Source organism: Scyliorhinus torazame, chromosome 13 (assembly GCF_047496885.1).
Source record: "Scyliorhinus torazame isolate Kashiwa2021f chromosome 13, sScyTor2.1, whole genome shotgun sequence".
Taxonomy (NCBI): domain Eukaryota; kingdom Metazoa; phylum Chordata; class Chondrichthyes; order Carcharhiniformes; family Scyliorhinidae; genus Scyliorhinus; species Scyliorhinus torazame.
This window is the reverse complement of record NC_092719.1, coordinates 173090924-173105365: the sequence shown is the minus strand read 5'-3', so window position 1 is coordinate 173105365 and position 14442 is coordinate 173090924. Positions and strand designations below refer to the sequence as shown.

At 49.1% G+C, this 14442-nt stretch overlaps 1 protein-coding gene across 9 annotated transcripts in view; it reads right to left on the bottom strand.

Annotated features, from left to right (window-relative positions):
* The window catches only part of LOC140388384 (ERC protein 2), a 1175365-nt gene that overhangs the window by 1140368 nt on the left and 20555 nt on the right, over positions 1 to 14442 (bottom strand). For all 9 annotated transcript variants that reach the window (XM_072472461.1, XM_072472462.1, XM_072472470.1 and 6 more), the window contains exon 2: positions 7389 to 7522. The gene's annotated coding sequence lies outside the window, so the exon portion shown is untranslated. The remainder of the gene's footprint in view (positions 1 to 7388; positions 7523 to 14442) is intronic.

Below are 14442 nucleotides of genomic sequence, written 5' to 3'. Positions count from 1 at the left end.
ACTTGGAACTCAATGATAACGGGGAGGTCCAGGTGGGAGTGGTCTGGGAGGCGCTGAAGGCAGTGGTTAGAGGGGAGCTGATATCAATAAGGGCACATAAAGGAAAGCAGGAGAGTAGGGAACGGGAGCGGTTGCTGCAAGAACTTCGGAGGGTGGACAGGCAATATGCGGAGGCACCGGAGGAGGGACTGTACAGGGAAAGGCAAAGGTTACACGTAGAATTTGACTTGCTGGCAACGGGTACTGCAGAAGCACAGTGGAGGAAGGCACAGGGTGTACAGTATGAGTATGGGGAGAAGGCGAGCAGGTTGCTGGCCCATCAATTGAGGAAAAGGGGAGCAGCGAGGGAAATAGGGGGAGTGAGGGATGAGGAAGGAGAGATAGAGTGGGGAGCGGAGAGAGTGAATGGAGTGTTCAAGGCATTCTATAAAAGATTATACGAAGCTCGGCCCTCGGATGGGAAGGAGAGAATGATGTGCTTCCTGGACCGGCTGGAATTTCCTGAGGTGGAGGAGCAGGAGAGGGTGGGACTGGGAGCACAGATCGAGATAGAGGAAGTAGTGAAAGGAATTAGGAGTATGCAGGCGGGGAAGGCTCCGGGACCGGGTGGATTTCCAGTCGAATTTGATAGGAAATATGTGGACTTGCTTGCCCCGATACTGATGAGAACCTTTAATGAGGCGAAGGAAAGGGGACAGCTGCCCCCGACTATGTCGGAGGCAACGATATCGCTTCTCCTAAAGAAGGAAAAAGACCCGCTGCAGTGCGGGTCCTATAGACCTATTTCCCTCCTAAATGTAGACGCCAAGATTCTGGCCAAGGTAATGGCAATGAGGATAGAGGATTGTGTCCCGGGGGTAGTCCATGAGGACCAAACTGGGTTTGTGAAGGGGAGACAGCTGAATACGAATATACGGAGGCTGCTAGGGGTAATGATGATGCCCCCACCAGAGGGGGAAGTGGAGATAGTGGTGGCGATGGATGCCGAGAAGGCATTTGATAGAGTGGAGTGGGATTATTTGTGGGAGGTGTTGAGGAGATTTGGTTTTGGAGATGAGTATATTAGATGGGTACAGCTGCTGCATAGGGCCGCGATGGCGAGCGTGGTCACGAATGGACGGAAGTCTGCGTATTTTCGGCTCCATAGAGGGACGAGGCAGGGATGTCCTCTGTCCCAGTTATTGTTTGCACTGGCGATTGAGCCCCTGGCAATAGCATTGAGGGGTTCCAGGAAGTGGAGGGGAGTACTCAGGGGAGGAGAGGAACACCGGGTATCTTTGTATGCGGATGATTTATTGGTGTATGTGGCGGACCCGGCGGAGGGGATGCCAGAGATAATGCGGATACTTGGGGAGTTTGGAGAATTTTCAGGATATAAGCTGAACATGGGGAAAAGTGAGCTGTTTGTGGTGCATCCAGGGGAGCAGAGCAGAGAAATAGAGGACTTACCGCTGAGGAAGGTAACAAGGGACTTTCGCTACTTGGGGATCCAGATAGCCAAGAATTGGGGTACATTGCATAGGTTAAGCTTAACGCGGTTGGTGGAACAGATAGAGGAGGACTTCAAGAGATGGGACATGGTATCCCTGTCACTGGCAGGGAGGGTACAAGCGGTTAAAATGGTGGTCCTCCAGAGATTCCTCTTTGTGTTTCAGTGCCTCCCGGTGATCACGAAGGCTTTTTTCAAAAGGATTGAGAAGAGTATCATGAGTTGTGTGTGGGCCGGGAAGACCCCGAGAGTGAGGAAGGGATAGGGGGGGGCTGCCGCTACCGAGCCTGAGTGAGTACTACTGGGCCGCCAACATCTCAATGGTATGTAAGTGGATGGGAGAAGAGGTGGGAGCGGCGTGGAAGAGATTGGAGAAGGCGTCCTGTAGGGGGACTTGCCTACAAGCCATGGTGACGGTGCCGCTGCCGTTCTCACCGAAGAAATACACCACAAGCACGGTGGTGGTGGCTACTCTGAAAATTTGGGGGCAATGGAGTCGGCATAGGGGAAAGACGGGAGCCTCGGTGTGGTCCCCGATAAGAAATAATCATAGGTTTGCTCCGGGGAGAATGGATGGGGGATTTGGAACATGGCAAAGAGCAGGAGTAACACAATTGAGAGATCTTTTTGTAGATGGGACGTTTGCAAGTCTGGGAGCGCTGACCGAAAAATACGGGTTGCCCCAAGGGAATGCATTCCGGTATATGCAACTGAGGGCTTTTGCGAGGCAACAGGTGAGGGAATTCCCGCAGCTCCCGACGCAAGAGGTGCAGGACAGAGTGATCTCAAAGACATGGGTGGGGGACGGTAAGGTATCAGACATATATAGGGAAATGAGGGACGAGGGAGAGATTATGGTAGATGAGCTGAAAGGGAAATGGGAAGAAGAGCTGGGGGAGGAGATTGAGGAGGGGCTGTGGGCTGATGCCCTAAGTAGGGTAAACCCATCGTCCTCGTGTGCCAGGCTAAGCCTGATACAATTTAAGGTGTTACACAGGGCGCATATGACTGGAGCACGGCTCAGTAAATTTTTTTGGAGTAGAGGAGAGGTGTGCGAGATGCTCGAGAAGCCCAGCGAATCACACCCACATGTTCTGGTCATGTCCGGCACTACAGGGGTTTTGGGTGGGGGTGACAAAGGTGCTTTCGAAGGTGGTGGGGGTCCAGGTCGGACCAAGCTGGGGGTTGGCTATATTCGGGGTTGCAGAAGAGCCGGGAGTGCAGGAGGCGAAAGAGGCTGATGTTTTGGCCGTTGCGTCCCTAGTAGCCCGGCGCAGGATACTGTTGATGTGGAAGGAAGCCAAGCCCCCGGGTGTGGAGACCTGGATAAATGACATGGCAGGGTTTATAAAGCTGGAACGGATTAAGTTCGTCCTAAGGGGATCGGCTCAAGGGTTCACCAGGCGGTGGCAACCGTTCATCGAATACCTCACAGAAAGATCGAGGGAATGGAAAAGAAGACGACAGCAGCAGCAACCCAGGGGGGGGGGGGGGGGGGGGAGGAGGAACCAGAGGGATTCTCAGGGATGTTAATATACAAGTATATAAGTATAATATGTATAGGTTGTTGTTATAGATAATTGTATATTGGACGGTTAAAACATATTTTTGGAGAAAATTTATCTGGGACAAGGCAGTTGCCATTTAGTTTTGTTTTTGTTTATATATTATTTATTTCTTGTTTATAAAACTGGCCATTGTTATTTATATTGTGATATTACTGTGTAAAGGATACACAATGTACTGTGATGGTTGGCCAAAAATTTTCAATAAAATATTTTTTTTTTTTTTATAAAAAGAAATGCAATAAAGGTACAAACAAGAGAAACACTAGGAGCAGGGGTGGGCAATTCAGCTCCTCGAGCCATCTCCGCCATTCAATAAGATCATAACTGATCTCATCTCAGCCTCATCTCCACCTTCTGCTCCCTCCCCAAAACCCTTCATCCCACTACTAATTAATAACCTCTTTACCTGCCCTTCAAATGTGTTGTGTTCCAGCGTCCACCGCACTCTGCGGTAGAGCATTCTGCAGATTCACGACTCTTTGAGTGAACTAATTCCACTTCATTTCGGTTTTAAATCTTCCACCTGATTTGCCTAAAATGATGGCCTCTTGTCCTAGAGTGTCCAACAATGGGAAACATCCACTCTACGCCTATCCTGTCAATCCCCTTTAGCATCTTACATACTTCAATTAGAGCTCCTCCCATTCTTCTAAACTCCAGCAAGAAAAGGCTAAACTGCTCACCCGCTCTTCCTAAGACAAGCCCTTCATCCTTGAAATAAATCTAGTGAAAATTCTCTGAATTGCCTCTAATGAATTTACATCCTTCCTCAAGGGCACCAAACTATGCACAGTACTCCAGATGCAATCTCACCAAGGCGGAATGAAGCGACTAGGGGATTTTCAGTCCTTCATTGCAGTGTTAATCTAAGCTTGCTTGTGACAATAATAAATATTATTATATATAGTTGCAACAGCACTTCCCTACTTTTATACTGTATTCCATTAATAATTAATGCCAAAATTGCATTTACCTTCCTTATTACCTGCTGTGCCTGCATACTAACTTTGTGATTCATGCACGAGGACACTCGGAGCACTCTGAAGTTTCTCTCCATTTAAGTTGCCTTTTTATTCCTCTTGACCAAAATGGATAACCTCACACTTGTCCGGGTTAAATTCCATCTGCTAAATTTCTTATTTCCTCATTGCACTTGCTTTCACACCTACTTTGGTGCCATCTGCAAATTTGGAAATGGTATATTGTATCCCTTCATCGGAGTCATTAATACAGATTGTAAATAGTTGGGGCCCCGAGGACTGAATCCTGTGGCACACCACCAGTTACATCTTGCCAAACAGAAAAATACCCAATTATCCCACTCTCTGCTTTCTGTTGGTTAGCCAATCCTCAATCCAAGTTAATATCCAACCCTAGGGATCTTACTTTGCGTATTAACCTTGTGTGCAATCCAGATACAATATATATCCTTTCTCCCTGATGAATTTTCCAATCCACTCGAACCTTTCCAGAATCTAAGAAATTTTGGAATATTACCAATGCCGCCACTCTCTCTGCTGCCACTTCCTATAAGATTCTAGGATATAGGCCATCAGGCGCTGGGTACTTCTCCACCTTTAATCCCAATAGCTGACTAGGTCACATTTTCCCCTAGTGATGGTGATTGTTTCAAGTCCCTCCTTTTCAACAAGCTCTACATTTGTGTTACTATTGGAATTGTTCTGGTATCCTTCACATGAAAACTGAGGCACATATTGATTTAGTGTCTCTGCCATTTCGCTGTTCCCCATTATTAACTCTCCAGTCTCATCCTCCAAGGGACCAACATTGACTTTAGCTACTCTCTTCCTTTTTACATACTTACAATCTTTTGCTATCAGTTTTTATATTTTGCATTAGATTTCTTCCATAATTTACCTTTGGGTTTTTTTCTTATGTTTTAGTAACTCTCTGTTGGTCTTTAAAAGTTTCCCAATCCTCCAGCCTACCATTGACCTTTGCAATATAGAGTGCCTTAGTTTTACCTTTGTTATCTTTAATCTCCTTGCATAGCCACAGATATATTTTCCCCCTCTTACAATATTTCTTGCTCTCTAGAATAAATTTTAGTTGGGAGCAATTGAATACTTCCTTATATCTGTCTTTTTGCCCAGTCGACTGGAGCCAAACCTATCCTCATGCCTCTTTAATAATAATAATCTCTATTAATGTCACAGTAGCCTTACATTAACACTGCAATGAAGTTAGTGTGAAAATCCCCGAGTCGCCACACTAAGGCGCCCGTTCAGGTACACTGAGGAAGAATTCAGAATGTCCAATTCACCTAATAAGCATGTCTTTCGACACTTGTGGGAGGAAACCGGAACACCCGGAGGAAACCCACGCAGACACAGGGAGAACGTGCAGTCTCCACACAGACAGTGACTCAAGCCGGGAATCAAACCAGGGTCCCTGGAGCTGTGATGCACCAGTGCTAACCACTGTGCTACTATGGACGACAAAATGAATCACAGAATTGTTACAGCACAGGAGGCCATTCAGCCTATCATGTCTGCACTGTCTCTCCAATTGTGAATCATGGCTTAGTGCCTTTTCTCCATACCCTGCACAAAATTAGCTAATGCACTTGATTGAATCGGCCTCCACCACACTTTCTGGCAATGCATTTCAGACCCGAACCACTCGCGTGTGTCAAAAACCTTTTTTTCTTCTTCTTTTGCAGTCACTCGAAATCTGTGCCCTTTTGTTCTTGATATTCTTACGAGTAGGAACAGTTTCTCTAGCAAACCTACTCTTGACCTTCTTCTCACCAAGAACACCATTCCCAAACTCTCCATTCTATCCTCATGTCTGAAGTTTCTAGGACCATTCTTGTAAACCTCTTCTGAACTTTCTACAATGTGTTTACATCCTTCCTATGGTGTGGTGCCCAGCCCAGCTGTGGTCTAACTAGTGTGTTGTACAATTTCAGCACTATGCCCTTGCTCTTGTACTCTATACCCCTATTATTGAAGCCCAGAATACTATCTGGTTTATCAGCTCTCTCCACCTGTCCATGCACCTATACAGCCATGTTCCTCTGCTCCTGTACCACTTTGAAGAATCTTGCCTCTCATTTTATATTATCTCTCCATGTTCTTCCTACCAAAAAGCATCACCTCACACTTCTCCGCATTGAAGAACAAAAAGGGAGGGTCTGTGACAGGGTGGAGGTCAGGAGAGATTATATGACAAAAATATTTGTGGTGCAAGGCAAGGTGAGGGGTAATGGTGCAAGTAAAGAAACAAAAGAGGCGTCTAGATGAGGTGTGAATGGTACAATGGTGAAAAGCTGCTGCTAGAAAGTAAGAGTGTAGAATCAAAACCAGGCAAGAAATGGGGTCAGAGATTACAATCTGAAATGGTTGAACTCAAAAGGCTATAAAGTACCCAGTCAAAGGAGGAAGTGCTGTTTCTCAAACATGCATTGACTTTCATTGGAATACTGCAGGACAGAGGTGTCAGCTTGGGGGAAAGATGGAGAATTGAAGTGGCAGAGGACCAGCCACTCAGGATCTTGTTTGCAGACCGAATGGAGGTGCTCTGCGAAGGGGTCTCCCAACACTTGTTTGGTTTCCCCAGTGTACCACAGACTGCATTGTGAGCAGCGAAAATGGTGTACCAAAATTGAAAGAAGTGGAAGTAAATTGTTGTTTCTCCTAAAGGAGCTCTTAAGGTCTTGGAGTGTGAGGTGATATAGTAAAATAACAGGTATTGTATCTCCTATACTTGCATGGAAAGGTTATCATGTTTCAGGTTGTCACAGAAGGAATGGTCGGGTACCACTGTGGCACAGTGGTTAGCACTGCTGTCTCACGGCACCAAGATCCCAGATTCGATCCCAGCTCTGGGTCACTGTCTGTGTGGAGTTTGCACATTCTCCCAGTGTTTGTGTGGGTTTCGCCCCCACAACCCAAAGATGTGCAGGGTAGGTGGATTGGCCACCTGTTTTAGCCCCTTAATTGGAAAAAAATGAACTGGGTTCTCTAAATTTAAAAAAAACCAGAAGGAATGGTCCCTTTGGAATGCTGGAAGGGGAGGGCAAGAGAAGTTTGGAGGAGTGGTCAATGCTGTTAACCAATGTGTTCTAATCCAAAGTGCCATGACAGGCTTAATTGAAGAGCAGAGAATTGCCAAACAGAATTTCAACACCTGAATGTGCAAGTTTGTCAGATTAGATTTTTTAAAAAGACTGAAATACATTCAAAAAGGTAACATATCGGAGGCGCGGGTAGGAAGGAGACTGATGGGTTTAGTAGATAAGTCATTTAAAACATTAGTTAAATATTTGCAGAGAATAAACAAAGTGAATAAAATGTTGAAAAACTTACAAGTCCAAGAATTGTATCCTGAAGTTATATCTGGCCTCGGAGAGGTTGAAGAAGTTTTCAAAGTCAGGATCTTTTTGCACAAAATGCAGATTTTTTTGGAGGAATTCCCGAAGACTGCTATAGAATTGTATTCGCTGAAAAAAAAGAGGGGAAAATAAAAAGGGGCCTTGAGAAAGATCTTTAACATTTTCAGAACAATATTCTCTTCCATTCAAGCCTCAAAAGCATCCACCACAATAACAGAGCTACAATGATCTGGCACAGAGGGATGGTGAGGGTGGAGAAAAGACTGCATTCCTTCAATCAGTATTCAATTCATACCAGTGTCTTAGTTAACCATAATTGAGACAAAGAAAAGAACAAGAGGGTAGACACGCACTACAGAAACTGGGCCCTGTTGAAGTTGCATGGTAGCCAATAATATTTAAAAATGCTCCTGGTAATGCCACTTACAGCCCCAAGCCTGATTCTAAATCTTATTTGTTGGACTTCCGGTGGCAGCATGTAGGATGGCTCCTGCTCGAGGCTTGATTTTTTTTTTTTAAGAATTTAATGCCCGGTCCCAGGAACAATTTTTGGATAAAGAGTGCAGGAAGACACAAGGAGGAAAGATGTCCAAAACCCAAAGGAAAGCTGCCGTGAAGAAGGGGGCGAATGAAGGTTCGCCGTTGAGTGGGCGGCTCGGCAACTGGAAGGATGGCGGGGGCTGGGTTGCTGGGTGGGGCCATACTGCTCACGGCAGAAACGATTACCGAAATGATGGTTGTGGAACTTGAAAAACAGTTTGCAAGGCACATGGAGGTGATGATGGCAGCATTGAAGGTGCTGGTGTAGGAGGCGATTGACCCGGTGAAGGCGCCGGTGTCGAGGACATCAGCTGAGAGGCGGGAGCAGGGTGAAAAACTGAAGGGAGTGGAAGAGGCCTTGTCGCAACACAGTGATCAACTTACCTCGATGGGCGAGGAGCTGTAGAGGGTGGTGGAGGCCAATAAGGGTCTGCGAGCCAAATTGGAGGGCCTGGAAAACAGATCTAGGCGGCAAAATCTGAGGATCATGCGCCTGCCCGAAGGGGTGAAGGGCCCGAGGCCGACGGAGTATTTTGCCAAGATGTTGGCGGAGCTGTTGGGGGAGGGGGAAGATCCCTCTCGGTACAAACTGGATTGGACTCATAGGGCGTGGAGGCCTAAACCAAAGGCGAATGAGCCGCCAAGAGCAGTGATTATTTGTTTCCGCAGATATCGTGTGAAGGAGAAGGACCTATTTTGGGCAAAGCAGAAACGGGAGGTGCAGTGGGCTGGAGTTGGTATACGTATATATCAGAACTTTAGTGTGGAGTTGGTGAAGAGGCAGGCAGCCTTCGGCCGAGTGAAGACGCCACTGTATAACAGCAGGGTGCGCTTCGGCATAGTGTACCCAGCTAAGGCGAGTGGCCTACTACTCCAAAGACTTTTATTTTGTGACGGTGGAAGAGGCGGAGGCATTTGTGAAGGCAGAAGGACTGGGGAAGAAGTGAGAAATGGGACTGGGGATTGGTCTTGGACTGAGGGTAGGGGGGCGGTGGAGGAGTGTAGGCAGTGCTATTTTTCACTGCATGTTGTTATATGTGCTAAATGAGTTGAAGTTGCCTATTTGGACAAGGTAAGATTTGGGGATTTTCTTTTGCAATAATGGTTCAATGTTTGTGTGTTTACACTGGGGTTGTGTTGAAGGAGATTTTTTTGTTTTGGCAGGGAAGGGGGGAGGGGATTGGAAGGAAGTGAGGCCTGGGCAAGGGCCTCCACACTGGCTAGCTCAAGCTGGTCAGTGAACAGGAGTGTGGTGGGGGGGGGGGGGCTGCGGCCATCAGAGCCCGGCAGAATAGATTTTGATGGGCCTAGGAGGTGTGAAAAGTTGGGGGAGGGGACTAATACTGGTTGAGGTGTTTCGAGAGGAAGTGGATGGGAGGATTCTGGGAGGGGGGGGGCTCGATGGTAACAATGAGTCGGGACAGGCCAAGCCCAGTGGGCAGGGCCTGGAGTTTTGAGGATGGTGGACAGGAGGGGGGGGTGACCCGGTTAGGATAGTTACGTGGCATGTGAGGGGTTTGTTGGAGGGAGGTTATTCAGGGTCATCTCGGGGGTAGAGCTCGTGAATTTGGAACGAGGGCACCTAGAAGCCTTTTTCGGGGGGGGGGGGGGGGTCAGACTGGCTCGGGTGGCAGGTGGGTGCAGGGGCAGATGTTAGCCTTTGCCTTGCTGATTGCCTGGAGGCCCTGTTGGGGTGAAGGTTAGCTTCGCCATCCTGTGACACGGCTTGGCGGGGGGGACGGGGTCCTACTTGAATTTCTTTGACTCAGGAAGGTGAAGTCTCAACTGAAGGAAGGGTTTCACAATTCATGGGGGATGTTTATTCTGCACTTCCAAGAATTGGTTGCCATTGAACATTGGGGGAGGGAGGGGTTGACGGTATTGTTGTCTTTGGTTACACTGTTTACGGGTAGATTGTTAATTGGTGGGGGTTTTTTTTAACCTGGAATGTCGGGTGGATGTTTTGGTCTGTATATTGAGCGGGAGGCGGTTTGTGTGGGGGACTGTTATTGTATTTGTTTGTTATTTCTTTGGTTGTTTATTGATGAAAAGGTCGAAAATGGACTTCCGGTGGCGACCATGGAGGGGTAGGTCGCACATTTGATAGCTCCCGCCTGTAACGGACTTTTGGACCTTTTTCCCCTGGTTTTCTTTGGATTTTATGGGATAAAGCAGTGAAGAGACAGACAGTAAGGAGAAATCCCCCTCCTGTGTATGGAGAATTGGACCAGAAGTGGCTGTGTGAGACGACAAAGTCCTATAAGGGAGACAAAAGCAGAGCTGACAACACGGGACAGCATGGCAGAGGGCAAGGGCCGCGGGGAGACGGCACAGTGGTGGACGGAGCAGCTGGTGATGTTTTTCGAGGATTGCTTCGCCCAGCTGAAGAAGGACATGCTGGACCCGATTCAGGCTTCGATTGATCAAGTGGTTCAGAACCAGAAAACCCACGGGAGAGCGATCCAGGAGGTAGAACAAAAGTTGTCCAAGCACGAGGAGTATATAACCGTACTGGAATGCAAGGTGGGGATGATGAACGATCACCAGAAAAGAATGCAGGGGAAGCTGGAGGACCTGGAGAATAGGTCCAGGAGGCAGAATCTCAGAATTGTTGGCCTCCCTGAAGGCAGAGGGATCAGATGCGAGGGCCTTTGTGACAGACATGCTGGAGAAGTCAATGGGGGCTGGGGCGTTCCCTTGGCCCCTGGAATTGGACAGAGCGCACAGAGCCCTCGCGAGGATGCCCAGAGTGAACGAACCACTTGAGGGCCATGAGGGTACGTTTTCACCGTTTCATGGACAAGGAACACGTTTTGCGGTGGGCCAAGAAAGAACGGAGCATCAAGTGGGAGATCTGTGAGTTGCGCATTTATCAGGACCTGGGAGCGGATTTTGCCAAGAGGCGAGCTGGGTTCAATCGGGCAAAAACGACCCTCTTTAAGAAGGGGGTGAAGTTTGGGATGCTGTACCAAGCCCGCCTGTGGGTCACACGAGGAACGGGACTTCTACTTTGAAACGCCAGACGATGTATGGACCTTGATTAACGAAAAGAAGCTGGAGGCAAATTAAAAGACACTTACGCTTTGGAGAAGTACTGTGGCAGCGACTTGTGGTGCTGGATTGTGAAACTTTAAGTAGCTCCATGTGAAATAATGGGCTGTGTGGATGGTTAAAGGTTGATCTGTCTTGCAGGGACCTTGTTTGAGTGGGGTGGGGGATGATGGGCTTTGAATTTAGTTCTGCTTTTTGGGTGACAATTTTTCTAAAGTGATTGATTCGTCACAGTTTTTTTTTCTGTTCTTTGTTTACTGGTGAATGTGATGCTTTTAAAATGTTTATTCTTGTGGGGGGGGGGGGAGAAAGAGAGAGGAGTGTTTATTCTTGTGGGGGGGGGGGAGAAAGAGAGAGGAGTGTACAATAGGGAGACAGACTGCTTGGTGCCGGGGCGGGAGCTATCGAGTCAGCAGACTCTCGGAAGGGCAGTGGGGGGTGGACAAGCGTTAAGCTGGAGTTTGACCTGGGGGATTGGGTTTTTAGTGTTGTTGCTGGGGGGTGGGGAGCTGCTTTGCTGACAGGAGAGGAACTGTTACTAGGGGACAAATGGGCGGTCAGGAACGGCGATAGCCCGGGTGGGGACTCGAGGAAGTGGAGGGCAGGAGCTCGAGGCCGGCCTAAAAAGGGTGATGGTTAGTCGGCAGGGGGGGGGGGGGGGGGGGGGGGGGGTTTGGAAGCCCCCTGTCCAGGCTGATCACATGGAACGTGAGAGGACTGAATGGGCCGGTCAAGAGGGCTCGCGTGTTCGCACATTTGGAGGGAACTGAAGGCGGACGTGGCAATGCTACAAGAGACACACCTAAAGGTTACAGACCAGACGAGATTGAGGAAGGAGTGGGTTAGCCAAGTGTTCCACTCAGGACTGGACTCGAAGACCAGGGGGATAGCGATCTTGATCAGCAAACGAGTGGCATTCGAGGCAGAGAGGATAGTGTCAGACAAGGGGGGGTAAGGTACATAATGGTGAGTGGGAAGCTGGAGGGGGTGCGAGTGGTACTTGTGAACATATATGCTCCGAATTGGAATTCATGAGGCGGGTGTTAGGTAAGATCCCCGACTTAGAGTCACATAACCTGATCATGGGAGGGGACTTCAACATAGTCATTGATCCGGAATTGGACCGGTCAAAATCCAGGACAGGGAAGAGGCCGGCTGCAGCAAAGGAATTGAAGAGTTTTATGGAACAGATGGGCGGGGGGGGGGGGGGGGGGGGTGAGTAGACCCATGGAGGTTTGCACGGCCAAGGGCGAAGGAGTTTTCTTTTTTCTCACATGTCCGCAAGGTATACTCTCGCATCGACTTTGTTGTTCTGAGCAGGGTGCTAATACCGGAGGTGGTGGATACGGAGTACTCGGCAATTGCAGTGTCGGATCATGCCCCACACTGGGTGGATCTACGGGTTAGTGTAGAAGAGGGCAATGCCCGCTGTGGAGACTGGATGTGGGTTGCTAGCGGACGAGGCAGTCTGTGGGCGGGTTAACAACCTGGAAACAAATGATACAGGGGAGGTCTCTGCAGCGACGGTCTGGGAAGCTTTGAAGGCAGTAGTCAGAGGGGAATTAATCTCAATACTGGCCCACGGAGAAAAGGTGGAACGGGCTGAGAGGGATAGATTAGTGGAGGAGATACTCCAGGTGGACAGGAGATACTCGGAGGCCCCGGACGCGGGGAGGTTACAGGTGGAGTTGGGCCGTTGACCACAGATAAAGCAGTGGAACAGTTGTGGAAGGCAAGGGGGGGGGCGATCTAGGAGTACGGGGAAAAGGCAAGCAGAATGTTGGCGCACCAGCTCAGGAAAAGAGAGGCGGGCAGGGAGATAGGCAAAGAGTAGAGGCGGGAATACTGTCCTGGACCCAGTGGGGGTGAACGAGGTGTTTAAGGACTTTTACAGTAATTTACGAGTCGGAACCCCCGGCTGGGGTGGAGGGGGATGAGACAATTTTTGGATCAGTTGAGGTACCCGAGGAGGACCTGGTGGAGGGGCTGGGAGCCCCAATTGAGATTGAGGAAATAATCAAGGGGCTGGAGGGCATGCAGCCGGGCAAGGACCCGGGGCCTGACGGCTATCCGGTGGAATTCTAGAAGACGTTTTCAGAGATATTGAGCCCACTGCTGGTGAGGACATTTAACGAAGCAAGAGAGAAGGGAGTCATCCCCCAACAATGTCGCAGGCCTCAATTTCATTGATCTTGAAACGGGAGAAGGATCCGGAGCAATGTAGGTCATACAGGCCGATTTCTCTACTGAATGTGGATGCCAAACTGCTGGCTAAGATACTGGTCACAAGAATAGAGGACTGTGTCCCAGGGGTGATAGGGGAAGACCAGACGGGATTTGTTAAGGACAGGCAACTCAAGGCCAATGTTCGAAGGCTTCTAAATGTTATTATGATGCCCTGAGAAGGAGAGAAGGTGGAGGTGGTGGTAGTGATGGATGCGGAGAAGGCTTTTGATCGGATGGAGTGGAATTATCTGTGGGAGGTGCTGGGATGGTTTGGGTTTGGCGAGGGCTTTATTGACTGGGTGTGGTTACTCTATCAGGCACCAGTAGCGAGTGTGCGTACGAACCGGCTGAGGTCAGTGTATTTTGAACTACACCGAGGGACGAGGCAAGGGTGCCCCCTCTCCCCGTTACTGTTTGCTCTGGCCATAGAGCTGTGGCCATGGTGATAAGAGCCTCTAGGAGCTGGAAAGGGCTGGTTCGCGGGGGAATTAAAACTTCGGGGAATCTGGCAATTTTTCAGGGTAAAAATTGAACATGGGGAAAAGCAAGGTGTTTGTGATCCAGGCAAGAGGGCAGGAGAAGAGACTGGGAGAGCTGCCGCTTAGAATGAGAGGGAAGAGCTTTCGATATCTGGGAATCGAGGTGGCCCGGAAATGGGAGGTACTCCACAAGTTAAACCTATCCCGGTTGGTAGAACAAATGGAAGGGGACTTTAAGAGATGGGACATGCTCCCGCTATCACTGGCGGGGAGGGTACAGACCATGAAAATGACGGTCCTCCCCAGATTTCTGTTTGTCTTTCAGTGCCTCCCCATCTTCATCCCGAAGGCCTTTTTCAAGCGGGTGAATAAGATTATTTCAGGTTTTGTGGGGGTGAGTAAAACCCTGCGAGTGAAGAAAGTGGTGCTGGAGCGTAGTCGGGGGGGGGGGGGGTTTGGCTCTGCCGAACGTCTGCAGTTACTACTGGGCGGCTAATATAGCCATGATCAGGAAGTGGGTAAGGGGTCAGCATGGGAGCGGCTGGAGGCGGCATCATGTAAAGACACCAGTCTGGGAGCATTGGTGCCGGCCCGATACTCCACAAGTCCGGTGGTGGTGGCGGCTCTGGGGGCAATGGAGGAGATGTAAGAGAGTGGAGGGAGAATCGGTTTGGACCCCGATTTATAACAACCACAGGTTTGTACCGGGTAGGCTAGATGGCGGGTTCCGGA